This window comes from Galeopterus variegatus, unplaced genomic scaffold, assembly GCF_000696425.1.
Source record: "Galeopterus variegatus unplaced genomic scaffold, G_variegatus-3.0.2 Scaffold1101, whole genome shotgun sequence".
Taxonomy (NCBI): Eukaryota; Metazoa; Chordata; class Mammalia; order Dermoptera; family Cynocephalidae; genus Galeopterus; species Galeopterus variegatus.
The window spans coordinates 134,194-148,616 of NW_007727212.1; the positions used below are offsets into that span (position 1 = coordinate 134,194).

The following is a 14,423-nucleotide window of genomic DNA, read 5'->3' on the forward strand; positions in this document are numbered from 1 at the left end:
AGAGAGGCCCTGGGAATCTCTTAAAGAATGGATGGGCTGTATGTTTTTCTTCACCCAGAGACATGGCTTTTGCTGATCTAGAGGCAGTTTTGATGGTAGTGAGGGCCTTAGTCATTCAGACTTCATAACTGCCTGTTTGAAACAGGTAGCAGAAGAGATGCTATTCTTATTTTATAGAGGAAGAAACTGAGGAGGAGGTGGGGTTCATAGCTAGTAATTAGGAAAGCTGGAATTTGAATCTCTTCCCTTTTAGCAGTACTCCAGTGGCTATCTACTAACTTGTTCTGATACTTCCTAGAAAGATATGTTATATACCGGCTTTAAGTATGATTCTTTTATTGACTTTATGAAGCTTAAGTTTTAAAGTGAAGCACATTATGGCTGGCCCGTGGCTCACTTGGGAGAGTGGTGCTGACAACACAAAGTCAAGGGTTAAGACCGGTCATCTTTTTTTTTTTTTTTTTTTTAAAAGATGACCGGTAAGGGGATCTTAACTCTTGACTTGGTGTTGTCAGCACCACGCTCAGCCAGTGAGCGAACCGGCCATCCCTATATGGGATCCGAACCTGCGGCCTTGGTGTTATCAGCACCACACTCTCCCCAGTGAGACACGGGCCGGCCCTTTACCGGTCATCTTTTTTAAAAAAAAAAAAAAAGTGAAGCACATTACTTTTAGGCAGATTATGTAAGCACATAATTTTCAGGTTCCTATATGTCTACAGTCTGGGTGCCAGACTGGAAGTGGGAAGAAGGTTGGCGCAATTGTACTTAATAATCATTATTATTGATGGTAATAAGATAGATAAACACTAATAGATAATGAAATTAATTATTATATACAGTGCCATCTGTCTGGAAAACTATACATGGTTGGTTCCTTTTAGCTGTCAGATTAAATGTTGCATCCTCAGAGAACCCTTCTCTGACTTGAAATTACTTTCTTCTCCCTACCCTCTCACCCTTTCTATATAATATCACCCTGTTTATTTCCTTTATGGCACTTATCACTTTCTGTGGAAATCTCTATTTGTTGTTTTGATTTTATCCTTTGTTCATCTTTAGGGTTTATCCCATCTCAGGAGCATGTAATTAGGTCTTTTTGAACTCCACTGAGCACTTTCTTTTGCCATGCCCAGGGACTAGGGACTTCTATGAGGGCCTTGTGTCTTGTTTACTTTTCTACACAATCTCGAATAGCAATAGTGTAGAATATAGTATACTTTCAGTAAACATTTGTGAAATGAATGGGTGGCTTACACTTATTGTTACTATGAGCCAGGTACTGTAATGACAAAGTATTAATTAGCCTTTTCACTTGAGAGGTACGGTTGAGGTTTATAGTCTAATGTGCTTTATTGATTGATTGCGGCTGGGCGCTACGGGGATTTGAACCCTTGCCTTTGGTGTTATTACACTAATGTGCTTTTAAAAGAGTAAGCATATGACATACATGGTTACTGAGTAGTAATAACAGTTTACATGGTATAGTACTTTGCATTTTCTTAAACACAAATTTTCAGTTTGTGGGATAGGCAACCTATCTAGTTTGATGCCATAGGAAATATTTGAATGTCTTTTTTTTCCCTTTTAAACCCACTCTGGCAGAGCGGGGAGGTGTGTAGGCCACTATTTTTTTTTGCTCTTCTTTTATAGTCAATATTTTTTTTCAGTTTTTATTTTTGGCGCAGAAGCTGAACTGGTCCAGGAAGAAGACCAGGCATCAAGCTGCTGTGGCCCCAGTTTAGTTTATCTTGCTTGCCAAGTGTGGAATGCACTGGGTACTTGCATAAAGTGAGGGGGAGAAGAATGACTTAGTTGGAGATGTGAGGAAATGATTGCACTTCCTTTATCCTGGTCTATGGCAAGAAGCTAGCTAGCTACTGCTACTTAACTCTGTGATTTGTTCTGTATTATGTTTGGAATAATTCCCATGGTGGAAAAAAAGAAAATACAGGCCAGGAGAGATTGAAGAAAAATTCATCTTCCTACACTGCTCAACAAGGCATCTTGGGAAAAGGAAGTATGAATAACTAATTTAATTTACCCTTTGTCCGTCTTTTGGATTTGTCCCATTTCAGAGGCATGCGACCAGATCTTGTTGAACTGGGTGTCTTTCTTAGCCATACCCAGGGATTAAGGTCTCTCAATTTAGGGTCTTGTCACAGTATGTTTTTACTTGGTTGCCTTCTTTCTTTCAAATTGAGTTAAAAAGTCCTTTGCATATACAGAAAGCTCTGTGCCCATTAAATAGCAGTCATTTCCTGCCAGTCATTGAAAGGTAAAAGACTTAAGAACCCCCTCCCCCCCCAAAACTCAAGCCTATCAATTTGACTGTGAGCATCTAACATCATTTGTTTAATTTTTTTTTTTTTTGAAGTTAGTGAACCAAGCTTCAATCAGAAAAAGGGTGGAGAGGACAAGGGAGGGTCAAAATTATATTCTCAATTTATGTAGAAAATATAAATAATGCCTTGTGAACATGCTGAAAAGATAACAGAAGGCCAGGTTTTGTGTTTATTATACAACCATTAAAAAAGGTGCTTTGCTGATAATATGTCTCTGTGGAATATCATGGTTCAAGTGATAACCCCCATTAGATAGGTAGGAAAAATGAGGCACACAAAATCTAATTTATCCAAGGTTACATATAGAAAATTATAAGGAGCGTATAGATTTCCTGACTCTTACCTAATATTTTATCCAATTAGTTGAAATGTGTAAAGAATGACAGAGAGTACAAAGTATTTAGTTTAGTTTTCTAGCTATGCATAGTAACTGCTCAATAAATTGTTCAGGGAGAGGATTTGTTCTAGTTGCTGATAATACATATTTTGATTTTTTTTTGAGCACAGAATAATATGTATTAATGTTGGTAAGATGAAATTAAGTTGAATTTCAGAACAAAACTTTATCAAATACTTTCTGATATAGTCTTTTGTATTTTATATTTCTGCCTTCTTGACTTTTAGGCCACCCTTGGTTTTATTTAGATAAAAGAAATTTGAATCTGATTCTGTTTTCTTCAAGGGCTTCTATCTACCTTCGTGGGAGCTTTGCATAGCAAGTACAGGTTGTAGTTTGCGTTGTGTTGAATGCTAAATTTACTTCAATGTCTGGCATTAACTGATTTTACATAGTATTAAGTAAAATGTTTTTATACATGGTAGCAGTGAGGGTATCTTTGATGTAATTTTGATGTGAGCGTTATATATTGAATTAAATTTGTTTTTAAATATTAAGGAATGGAAATATTTTAATCTTAATATATCAGGAAGTCTGAGATTCCCCTCCCACCCCCCAAATCTGCTGGTGGAGTGAAATCCCATCTGAGTGTTAATGAATGCCATCACCCGTTCCCTTCCCCCAGCCTTACATGAGAGCCTAGTTTGCCTGCAGCTGCAGTGGTAGGCATCTTTCAGGAAGTGACCTTGGCTTGTATTAATCAAATTCAGAACACACAAAAAAGCTTCTCGCTAACATGCTGACTTGATGTAAAATTTTATCGCATCCATTTTCTTTCAAGATGAGGCCATCTTGTAAAAAGAAGATATACCGAAGACTGCTTTAATTTAAATACATATAAAGCTTCTGTAAGCCATATTAAAAAGAAACTAAGTCTATTTTAAACTTATAGGCTTTTAATTGCCAAATATGTATAAACTTAAATCATAAAGGATTGGGAGTTGTTACTAGAAAATTACTTGTTTTAACACTAAATTAAAAAACTGTATCAGCATAAGTTTATTTACTATCTTAACAACAGACATTAAATTGCTGTTCAGACTTTATATGTTTTGAAGTTATTTTGGACCCTTTGTTTAGTAAAGCACTTTTGTATGTTGGTTACTTTTGGGTTTTCAGAAATGACAGTGGTGTTTTACCTTCCTTTGGATAAAAACTAATATCCTACATGAAATCATTTTCTTAGGCAGTAGTGGTGCCTACAGGGGCTTCTAAATATAAGCTTAAATTTAAGTCAATAAGACTGTTAAAATTTAACTACCTATTGTATCAGTAAAAGAAATACTGCTAACTATAAATTCACTATCTGCTTATTTAGGATTTAACTGATCATTTTGATAGGAGAGCAAAATGTTTTGCTTTTACTCTGTAGTGCTTCAAAGAAATCTAGTTTTTATTTTTATTTTATTTTTATTTTTATTTTTTGTCTTTTTTGTCTTTTTCCGTGTCCGGCAACGGATCACAACCCTCAGTGTTGCCCCCGTACCGGACCGGGGACCGGCAACGGGATTGCAACCCTCGGCGCTGCCCCCGCGCCTCGCTCAGCCAGTGAGTGGGAACCAGTCTGTATGTGGGATCCGAACCCTCAGGCGGGAGCGCCGCCGCGCTTCCCAAGCGGCGCACTATCCAGTGCGCCACCGGGCCGGCCAGAAATCTAGTTTTTAAATGTAGTACAGTTAAGGTGTATATAGTAGACGTCTTCATTTTAGCCTTGCTCAGTGTTAAATATAGAATATTGAAAGTATTATTTAATGGGTTAGCTTATTGATTTCTGCATTTGGAGGCAATTTACATAAATTAATTAGGGAACAGTCATATCTATTGCCAAAAGTTTCACTCCTGAATTTATTCTATAGAGGATTACTCCTGGTTACTATAGTGTTTGGAGAGGAGAAATACAGGAAAAGAAAACTTAAACCTTAGCTCTACCTGCATTTCCGTAGATCCACAGAATGAAATGGATAGGCACCTTGTATGTTCATATTAATGATTTGGTGAGAGGGTGGAGAATCTGCAAATAAAGAAATTGGGGTGTAGATAAATACTTTAGTTAAATGTCCTCATTATCTGAGTTATTTTTAAAGCATTTACTGGAAACACAACCAGTGTTATCTTTTATCATATTGTAAATTATTCTTAGATTTGCAGCTTCAATCTGTCTATTTAACCTGCCTAAATTCATTCTTTGTCTTGATACTAGCATTAATGATTGGTTTGTTAGATTCTGCAGGATAAAGAAACTCTCCTTTCAAGGAGAAAAATGAAAATTACTGGATCATTTTTCTCCCCAAACTGTTTAAAATACATGGTCTTAAGTAAAATTGTCAACTTGAACTTAAGATGTTCTTTGCCTTCTCCATCCCTTTCTCTCCTTAATAAAAGGAAAAAGGAAAGCCGTATAATAAAAGGAATATATGCAGTCCTGGTAGCCAATGAGTTAATGTTCATTTGCAGCCTGAGGGGTCAGCATGCAGTCTCTGTTTCCTGATTGGCTGCTAAAAGGTGAAATTGAAACCACTGTAAACTTTTGACCCTGTAGCAATTCTTGTGGAACGCCTTGCACTGGTGGAGCCCAAAGAGCTTTGCTCACCTCCCCACCCAACCCTTCCACCCTTTTCCTGTATTTATTTTGTGTGATCGTGCAGCACTGCATGCAGTTTTTCCAAGAGAGGGGGGAGAGGGAGGCAGAACAAGCAGCAGCAAGTGGGTAGCTTGCATGCCTATTTTGGTAACCATATCATTACTAACTTCAACTCAGCTAAAGATATGGGGCCTGTAAATTAACTGGTCTGGCAAATGGATTTTTTAGTTTTCTTCTTAATCTCGAGGGAATTAAAAAAAAAAATACTTCAGTGCTATTGTTCATTAGTGGAGAGTATCGTTGTGTAAGCAAGGTGTATGACACAATTTCCTTGATATGTTGAGTTAAAAATAGCTTTCATTTTCAGCTATCCTTACAACACCCCATTTATATTTCCTATGTCCCATGTAATTTTTACACAAATCATCAACATTTTCCAAAAGTTTTTCTCCTTTGCCTTTTATTATAAAGAAACTCAAATGGAGTTTTGGTTATGATAACTCTGGACAGTAATTGCAGAAATTGTACATGCTAATTTCATGAATCTCACTACCTCCCCACCTTTTTTCCCTGAAATAAATGGCTTTGGATTTGTCTTGCTTTCACATCTAAATAGTGCTGTACAGTTACCACAACAATCCTATGAAAAAGGCAGAGCAGTTTTTCTCTAGTCTTTTGGCTAATAGTATCATAGGACTCTATGTCTTCACTTTTGGTTTTTTCTTTTATCCTTGGTGGCTGTCAGTCTGGCACATTGACATTCAACAAATGCTTACTGAATGAACATAGTTTTAATTTCAGGAACTTTACTGGCTCTTTATACCTCTTCTCTTCTCTTCTTCTAATTAATTAATGGCAGGAACCATGATTTGCTTATATTTCCAAGTGCCAGTGCGGTACCTGGCATCTGATAGATACACAGCAAGCATTTAGTTGAATTAAATGTTTTGCATAAGGTTACATCAAGAAGCTGGACTTTTATAAAACCTAGGTTTTCTGAAGCCAAGGCTTCTGTTTTTCCTGCATCATTTAAATTTTGATTCCATATAGAACTAAACATTTATTATAATTTATTAAATGACTAGAATAAATTATTACAAGGCAGCTTGATCCTTTCTAGTGTATAGATCATAGGATAAGAGGTACAATACATGTCAGTTTTTTAAAAATCCAGTCCTTGTTCTACTAGACATGTTTATGATGTAATTTTAAATAATATTCTTCTCCCCCATCAAAAAGATTATGGTATTTGAAAAAGATTGTAATCAGTGTCTTATCAATATTCTCCTGGGTATCAAATACATTTTTACATACTAACTTGAACACATAATAATGGACTAAGTAATAAGTAGTAAAAAAATTTTTTTGCTGAGTTAAATGTATACAGCTCTAAAAGTAGCACCTTTTAAAATATAATTTCAAATTTTCATATGATTTTAATTTTACATTTGTTCTTTTTCAGTATAGCTACAGATTGGTTGCAATTGATTTTTGCAAGTGAAATCTTGTTAAAATTTTGACAAAGGATATGTTGATCACTCGATAAATAATTCCAACTGCAAAAGAGTGTTAAATTTAACACCAATATTATGCAACCTTAAAGTAACCTGGAATTTAATTGATGAACCAAGTTATCCTGTAATGCTTTGAAGATTAGTGGGCAACAGCTGGCTTTTCCCAAAGGCAGTGATTCCCCATCTCTCTACGATTTTAGGGAAGTGAGAAGGGAGTCCCTGGGAGCAATGCCAACAGCAGCTTGGAAAGAACAATGAGTTTAATGTGATTAATAGTAGAGTTCTTGTCCCTTTCCATGTTCAACAACAAAAGAAAAACATGTTCATAATATTCAGTGGCTGCTTTTTGTCTTGGTGTTTCTAAGCATCAGCATTATATAGTTTGGATTTTCCTCTCTATCAATTCCCCTCCCCCAGTTTGATTCTTTGTTCTGGCCTGGAGGCACATCTTCTCCGGGTTGCTGTTAACAGAGTTCAGTTCGATCCCCCCCCCCCCCCCCCCGCATTAGCCCTGGTGATGCAGGTTTTGATAACGTAAATCTTACCAATAATCTTTCTATTAATTCTAGTAGAAAAATTAATGTTTTCCCCTCATCTTCTTAGATATCTAATATTTTTGGAAAATATATTCAGTTATGTCATTGTGATTTGGTTTTTGTATTTGGACTAAAGTCCAAATCATGAAAAGAAGTAAGAATAAACTTATTTTTGATAAAGGTAAAAAATACTGTCCTAAGAAACCTGCTGGGATTGTTGCCTTTGTAGAATCTTGGTTCCAGACAAATTTAATTCATCAGCAGTTTTCCTAACAGTTCCATATTTTACAGGTTCCTGGTATATAGTACTTTTTAGACTATACCCCCTTCCAGGTTCCTGGTAGACAAGCCAATCATTGATCTGTGACCATTTGGGAACCTCTCCAGTCCAGCTATAAACTTCCTGGGAGGGGAGAATTTTGTAGATGATGTGTCTTTGGGTCCAAGGGGTGCAGATCGGTGGAGTCAACATTCCTTTGAGAAAGGAGTACGAAAACCACCAGTACAATACTTGACTATTAATATAGGCTCTCTCACCAACCTTTCACACTAGGTAACAGTACTTGTTTCCTGGGTCAGTTGTTACTATACTAGGTACTTTCTTTTTTTTTTTTTTTTCCTTTTTGTTTTTTTTCGTGACCGGCAACGGATCACAACCCTCAGTGTTGCACCCGTACCGGACCTGGACCGGCAACGGGATTGTAACCCTTGGTGTTGCGCCCGCACCTCGCTCAGCCAGTGAGCGGCCGGTCTGTATGTGGGATCCGAACCCTCGGTGGGAGCGCCGCCACGCTCCCAAGCGGCGCACTGTAGCAGTGCGCCACCGGGCCGGCCCTACTAGGTACTTTCTAATTCAAATTCATTTCTTTGCCTTACGCCTCTTGTTTCTTAGGTGCTAAACCTACCCCACAGCCCTCCCTTTACCCCCGACCCCCCATAATAGAAACAACAACAAAGTAACCATTTCTAAAGTGAAACCTGATTTAAAACCAGATCAGAAAATCTTGGAAGTTCTTAACTGAAGTTCTGCCTACCTTTTCCCCTCTTCATCTTTTTCTAATTAAATTGGGTAGTATAAAAATTCAAGTTAAAATGCATGAATGAAATTCACTTAAAAACAAAAACTAATGATTGTGTTTTTTTGTATTTTTTAATTTCAGTGTGCTTGGAAATTCTCAAGTTATATTATGTGTCAACTAGTCTTTCATTTGGCGGATGATACCTTATTTATTGAGCTTATGTGTGCTGGGTACTAATAAATAATTTGTACATTTTCACTTGATACTCACAAAAACCTGTAAGTGTGATCTCCATTTTAAAATAAGAAATCTAAGGCCTGAAGAAGTCTTAAGTTGACCAAGGCTGGAGTAAGTGAAAGAGCTGGTAGCTGAGTCTATAACTGGTTGACTCCAAAGCTTCCACTCTTTAATAATATGCCAATAACTAGTTGTATTATTGTAGATTAGAAGATGTATTCCAGGTTCTAAATACAACCAGCTTACTTTTGGCACATATCTCAATTGTAAGCTGGAGACGTGATAATAAATAGGCATTTTAGTGGATATATCAGCTCTTTTTACAACTGTTAATTGCATGGCACTGATACCACTACCTGGATTTTTCTCTTTTCCCTTTGTGAACCACATATGATGTGCGTTTAAAAAGTGCAACAGACCCATCACATCATGGAGCTACATTGTGGTTGGCTGTCCCCTGTATACTCCATGTAGACTGGCCATGGCTGTGATATGTTTGTTACTTGGAACTTGTGAATATATTACTTTTTTCCCTCTCTTCCCAGCATACCTGCCAAATTTTAGCATGAATGCTATTAACTTTAGGGCATAGTTACGGTTGTTGTCTTGATGTAGATATCAGTAGAATTAGCAGCAATCAGATTATGGCTTTATTATTACATTTAGAAATTGATAAGGTGAGGTAAATGTTTTTATTGGCTCACTTTGTTCCACTAGAACCTGCTCCCCATTTCTTCACATGCAAAAGTCTGCTGTTCATATGTTCATGTATTTTATTGCAGATTATTTTGAAGAATTGCCTCTCATTTCCCGGTTTTAAAATACTTCTTTTTAGTGACCCAAATGCACCCTTTTAATAGAGGGCAAGAAAACCTCCGGGCCTTTTTCCTCGTTGCTTGCTTGCTTTATCCATCCATACCTACCTCCACCCCTCGATCGTTTTTGGACTAGGGTATTTAAGCTTTAGCTTCTGCAGGGTATTAATGTTGTCTTTAATTGTTCTCTGAGCATTCATTTTGGACAGGTGAAGACATCCACAGGTTCAGAGTACCTGTCTGTTTTGATCACTTTTCAAGACTTGGAGCTGGTCTCTTCCACCCTTACTTTGCATTATCCACGTGCACAAATTGTGACAAGAGTGTATTATATATGCCATGCCTGACTTTTAAAGCAGGAGTAGTGATATATGGCAAAATAAGGCATCTGCTTAAATTCCTAGGAAGAGGCATTGTACTTGATAGCTTTTGTGTGTTTGTTTCATATGTCCTGGAAAGGGAAAGATGGGAAGAGTTAATTTGTGTGTGACTAATAATAATGCTTTTATTGAAGAGAAAAAAAAAAGGCTTTAAAATTCAACACCCTCCTTTTTTTTTTTTTTTTTTTTTTTTTTTTTTGTCCTCAGGATCAAAATACTTGATGAACAGTGGACTCAGAGACCAATAAAAATAAACTACTAGTTGAACATCATTTGACTGGTTAGCCAGGTAATTGTTTTACTTTAACTTGATCCTTTGTGATATTTTGACCTCAATCTTATGAAGATACACTCTCTTCTCTAATTTACAATTGAATTTAAACTTGATTTATACTTCATGTTTTTCTCTTTAGCAATATTAGTTGAATGCATGGGTTTGGAATACTTGAGTGAATACACTTGTACTTATATGTGTATTTGTATATGTGTATATACTTACACAAACATACTTTTGGGGGAAAGAGAGCAAACTCCCATCCCTCCTTTTCCTTACGTGTGAATATTGTAATGGCATTTAATCCAACCTGTGTTTACTATGTTAACCCCTAACAACCTGTGTTAACCCATTTTTAAAAAAAAATTAATATTGCATTTTTCCTATTGAAATAGGAAAAATGAGAATAAAAAAAATTGCCTGATAGCAAAGAAATTTTGTTTTGCTTAGTTAGACCATTTCTTTCTGTTAGTAATACCATCATTCTCTTGGTTAGCTAGGCTTGAAATCTGGGTGTCTTTGGATCCCACCCCACCTTTGGTACATTTAGCAAACAGGCCTTATCTGGGTTTCTTTTTTCACGTCTCCTGCTTTTGTTCCACTTTCTCTTTCTAATTTTAGCTTCCTAGGCCAAGACCCTGTAATTTTATGCTTGTATTTGTCTAAGTCCCTTTACTGCTTCCTTATCTACTGTTTCAAGCCACTTGTAATTTTCCTAGAAGGTTTTCTTAAATATATCCCTTTAGCCAAGCCTCAGTGTGCTCTAAGCTTTGTGCTACCTTTCCCTGGCCTAAAGAAAAAAAGTACAAACTCTCTTTTCTGGCATTTGAAATGGTCCTTTATCTGGAGAGCTATCTAAGCCAACAGCCTTAGTTCTTGTGATTTCACTATAAAATATCTCATGTAATTATGACATATGCCCATTCTGTTCTGAACATAACAGAGAACTAGCTCCATAGTTTTTATTTTTTAAACAAATTTTTATTTGGAAATAATTTTACATTTACAAAAGTTACAAAAATAGAATATGAAGAACATCTAGATATCCTTTATGCAGATTCACCCACTTGCTTTATTTACTATTTGTATTTGTGTGCTCCTACTCTTTCTCTGCATACATAAATACACACACACACACACACACACACACACACACTTTTCTGAACTATTTTAGGGTTGCATATGTTGTGCTTCTTTTCCCTAATACTACTATTGTATTTCCTAAGAATAGGGTCATTCTCTTATATAACCATCGTATTTATGGTTAATGACTTCAAAAATGGACATTGATATAAATCTGTTGTCCTCATTCCTATTTTATCAGTTGACCTAATAAAGTCTTTTATATCATTTTCCTTGCTTCCTGTATAGAATCCAGTCTGGGGTTAGGCATTACTTTTAGCTACCATTTCTCTTTTGCCTCCTTTTGCCTGGGATATTTCCACAGCCTTTCTTTATCTTTTATGACATTGCCATTTTTGAAGAATACAACTTCTCCCATCCCCTTCACCCCTTTTAATAGAATGTTTTTCGTTTTATGTTTGTCTGAAGTTTCCTTATGATTAAGTTGAGGTTATGTATTCTTGGCTGGATTAGTACGTAGGTGATGTGATACCCAGAGAAAGATTTACAACTTCTGAAGGCACATGAAGCCCTTCTGTCCTTCATTGTGGTGTTAATTTTGATCACTTAGTCAAAGTTTTGCCAGATTTCTCCACTGTATAGTTTTTTTGTTTTTGTTTTTTTTCCTTTCTCTCTCTAGCAAGCAATGATAGTCTGTGGGAGGCAATGCGGGTATTCTGATTCTCATCATAGTTTCCCCTAGATTTAACATTTGTTGATGATTCTTGTTTGATCCAGTTTTCTACTGTGATTGTTGCAAAATGGTTATTTCCTCATTCCAGTATTCCTTTCACATTTACCAGTCAGTTCTTGGCATTACTCTGTAGTCAAGAGCCCTATCTATTGGTATGGACTCGTGAACTCCTGTTTACGAATGGTTTATAATTCATTACATATTTTGGAGCTCGAATTGTCCTAGGTTTGCTTGGTGAAGCTCTTTTAATTATGCTCCTGTGTCCTTGTGGGGAATAGTATTAGAGACTAAGAATCCCTGGATGGTAGGTGTCCTCATTGCTCCTGGGTTGTCTTCTCATCTTGGAACTTTTATTATAGAACTAGGAATTATATGCGTGTTTATACACATATACACACATACCTACATACAAGGGTACTTCAAAAAGTTTGTGGAAAATTTAATTAAAAGATAATATGAATCTTTCCACGAAATTTTTGTAGACCCCTCAAATATATACTTGAACATATACACATGTTCATAGAAACATGCATATACATATTTTAGAAATCATGAATTTATATCAATTTGTCCAACTTGACTCCATGTCTACAGGGTTCTTTCTTTGTACCATTTCATAATTTTATGTCCCTTCTTATGCTGTAAGAACCCTGGCTCTCAGCAACATTAGTACATTTACTCATTTTCCCAACCCTACAATTCATCTAAAATAATTTCAGAATTGTTTTGTCCATTTAACACAATTAACAGGGGCTGGCCGGTTAGCTGGTTGGTTAGAGCATAGTGTTTTATATATAACACCAAGGTTAAGGATTTGAATCCCTGGATCCCTGTACAAGCCAGCTGCTAAAACAAACAAACAAACACTATAGTAAACAGACTTAAAATGAATGGAGAATTTGTAAATCCCTCCCCCATCCTTCCAAGACTGAGAGTAAATAGTTAAAATTGTGTTCTTAAATTACTTGGATTGTCCCTTTTCCCTCCTTCCGTTTCAATCTCCCCTCCTTCTCTCTCCGTCTCCCCTCCCTCCCTTCCTCCCTTCTTCCCTTTTCTAGGCTTCCTCCCCTCCCTGCTTTTCTGTCCCACTTTACTTTCTGTATAATCTAGTTATGGTATTAATTTAAAATGAAATTAGATTCATTTATTTGCTTGAGTTTCAAATATTTTTTAATGCCCCTTCCCCTTCTCATTTTATTTTTTTAGTATGTAGAATATTAACATGCTTAAAAACTAAAAACCATATAAAAAGTACACATTCCCTTTGTATCCCTTCCACACCGTTTCCCCCCATACCTGGTAGGTAACCAATTTCAGTGTTTCCTGGTTCATCCTTCTTGTGTTTCTTTTTAAATAAGCAGATAGGTGGATGTTTCCTTTTTCTTTTCTTTTTTTTACCCAAAACATAACATGGTATATTCTTTTGTACTTTGCTTTTTTTTCACTTACTGATATCTCCTGGAAAGAGTGCCATATTATGCCAAAGAAATCTTTCCCATTCCTTTTATTTTAATTGTGGTAAAATTTTACATAACATAAAACTTTACCATTTTTAAGTATAGTTCGTGGGATTAAGTATGTTGACGTTGTGTAACCATCACCACCTTCCATCTTCAGAACTGTTTATCTTCCAAAATTGAAACTTGGTACCCATTAAACAGTAACTCATTTTTCATTCTCCCAGCCCTGCCTCACTCATTTTTATACAAATGTGTGGTTCTTTTGGGTGTACATACCATAGTTTATTCAAGCAATTTCCTTTGTTTGGGTATTATCTAGGTTGTTGCTGATATTTTGTAATTAAAATAATGCCGCAATGAATAACCTTTCATATTGTTGGAGTGTGTCTTTGGGATAAATTCCTGGAAATGGGGGCCGGCCGGTGGCGCACTGGATAGTGCGCCGCTTGGGAAGCGCGGCAGCGCTCCCACCCGAGGGTTCGGATCCCACATACAGACCGGTTCCCGCTCACTGGCTGAGCGAGGCGCGGGAGCAACACCGAGGGTTGCGATCCCGTTGCCGGTCCCCGGTCCGGTACGGGGGCAACACTGAGGGTTGTGATCCGTTGCTGGACACGGAAAAAGACAAAAAACAAAACAAAACAAAAAAAAACAAAACAAAAAATTCCTGGAAATGGCACTGCTGGGTGGAAGGGTAGATGTATATTTTGTTTTTGTGGGAAAATGTCAAATTATACTCCATAGAGGTTATACCATTTCAAATTCCCACCAGCAGTCATCTCTCATTATGAGAGAGCCTATTTCCCCATAGTCATAATGATTCTTTCACCCAGCACATATTATTTATTTATTTATTTTTAGACTGGTAAGGGGATCGCAACCCTTGGCATGGTGTGGTCCACACCACGCTCAGCCAGTGAGCGCACTCGCCATCCCTATATGGGATCTGAACCCGCGGCCTTGGCCCAACGAGCGCCGCACTCTCCTGAGTGAGCCATGGGGCCGGCTCTTTTTTTAAGGATTCATCTGTGCTATTGTGTATATTAGTA

At 36.9% G+C, this 14,423-nt stretch overlaps 1 protein-coding gene across 1 annotated transcript in view; it reads left to right on the forward strand.

Moving 5' to 3' along the window:
* Window positions 1-14,423, forward strand: part of NCOA3 (nuclear receptor coactivator 3) — a 198,032-nt gene that overhangs the window by 116,554 nt on the left and 67,055 nt on the right. Inside the window, exon 2 of the mRNA XM_008574771.1 lies at window positions 10,032-10,113. The gene's annotated coding sequence lies outside the window, so the exon portion shown is untranslated. The remainder of the gene's footprint in view (window positions 1-10,031; window positions 10,114-14,423) is intronic.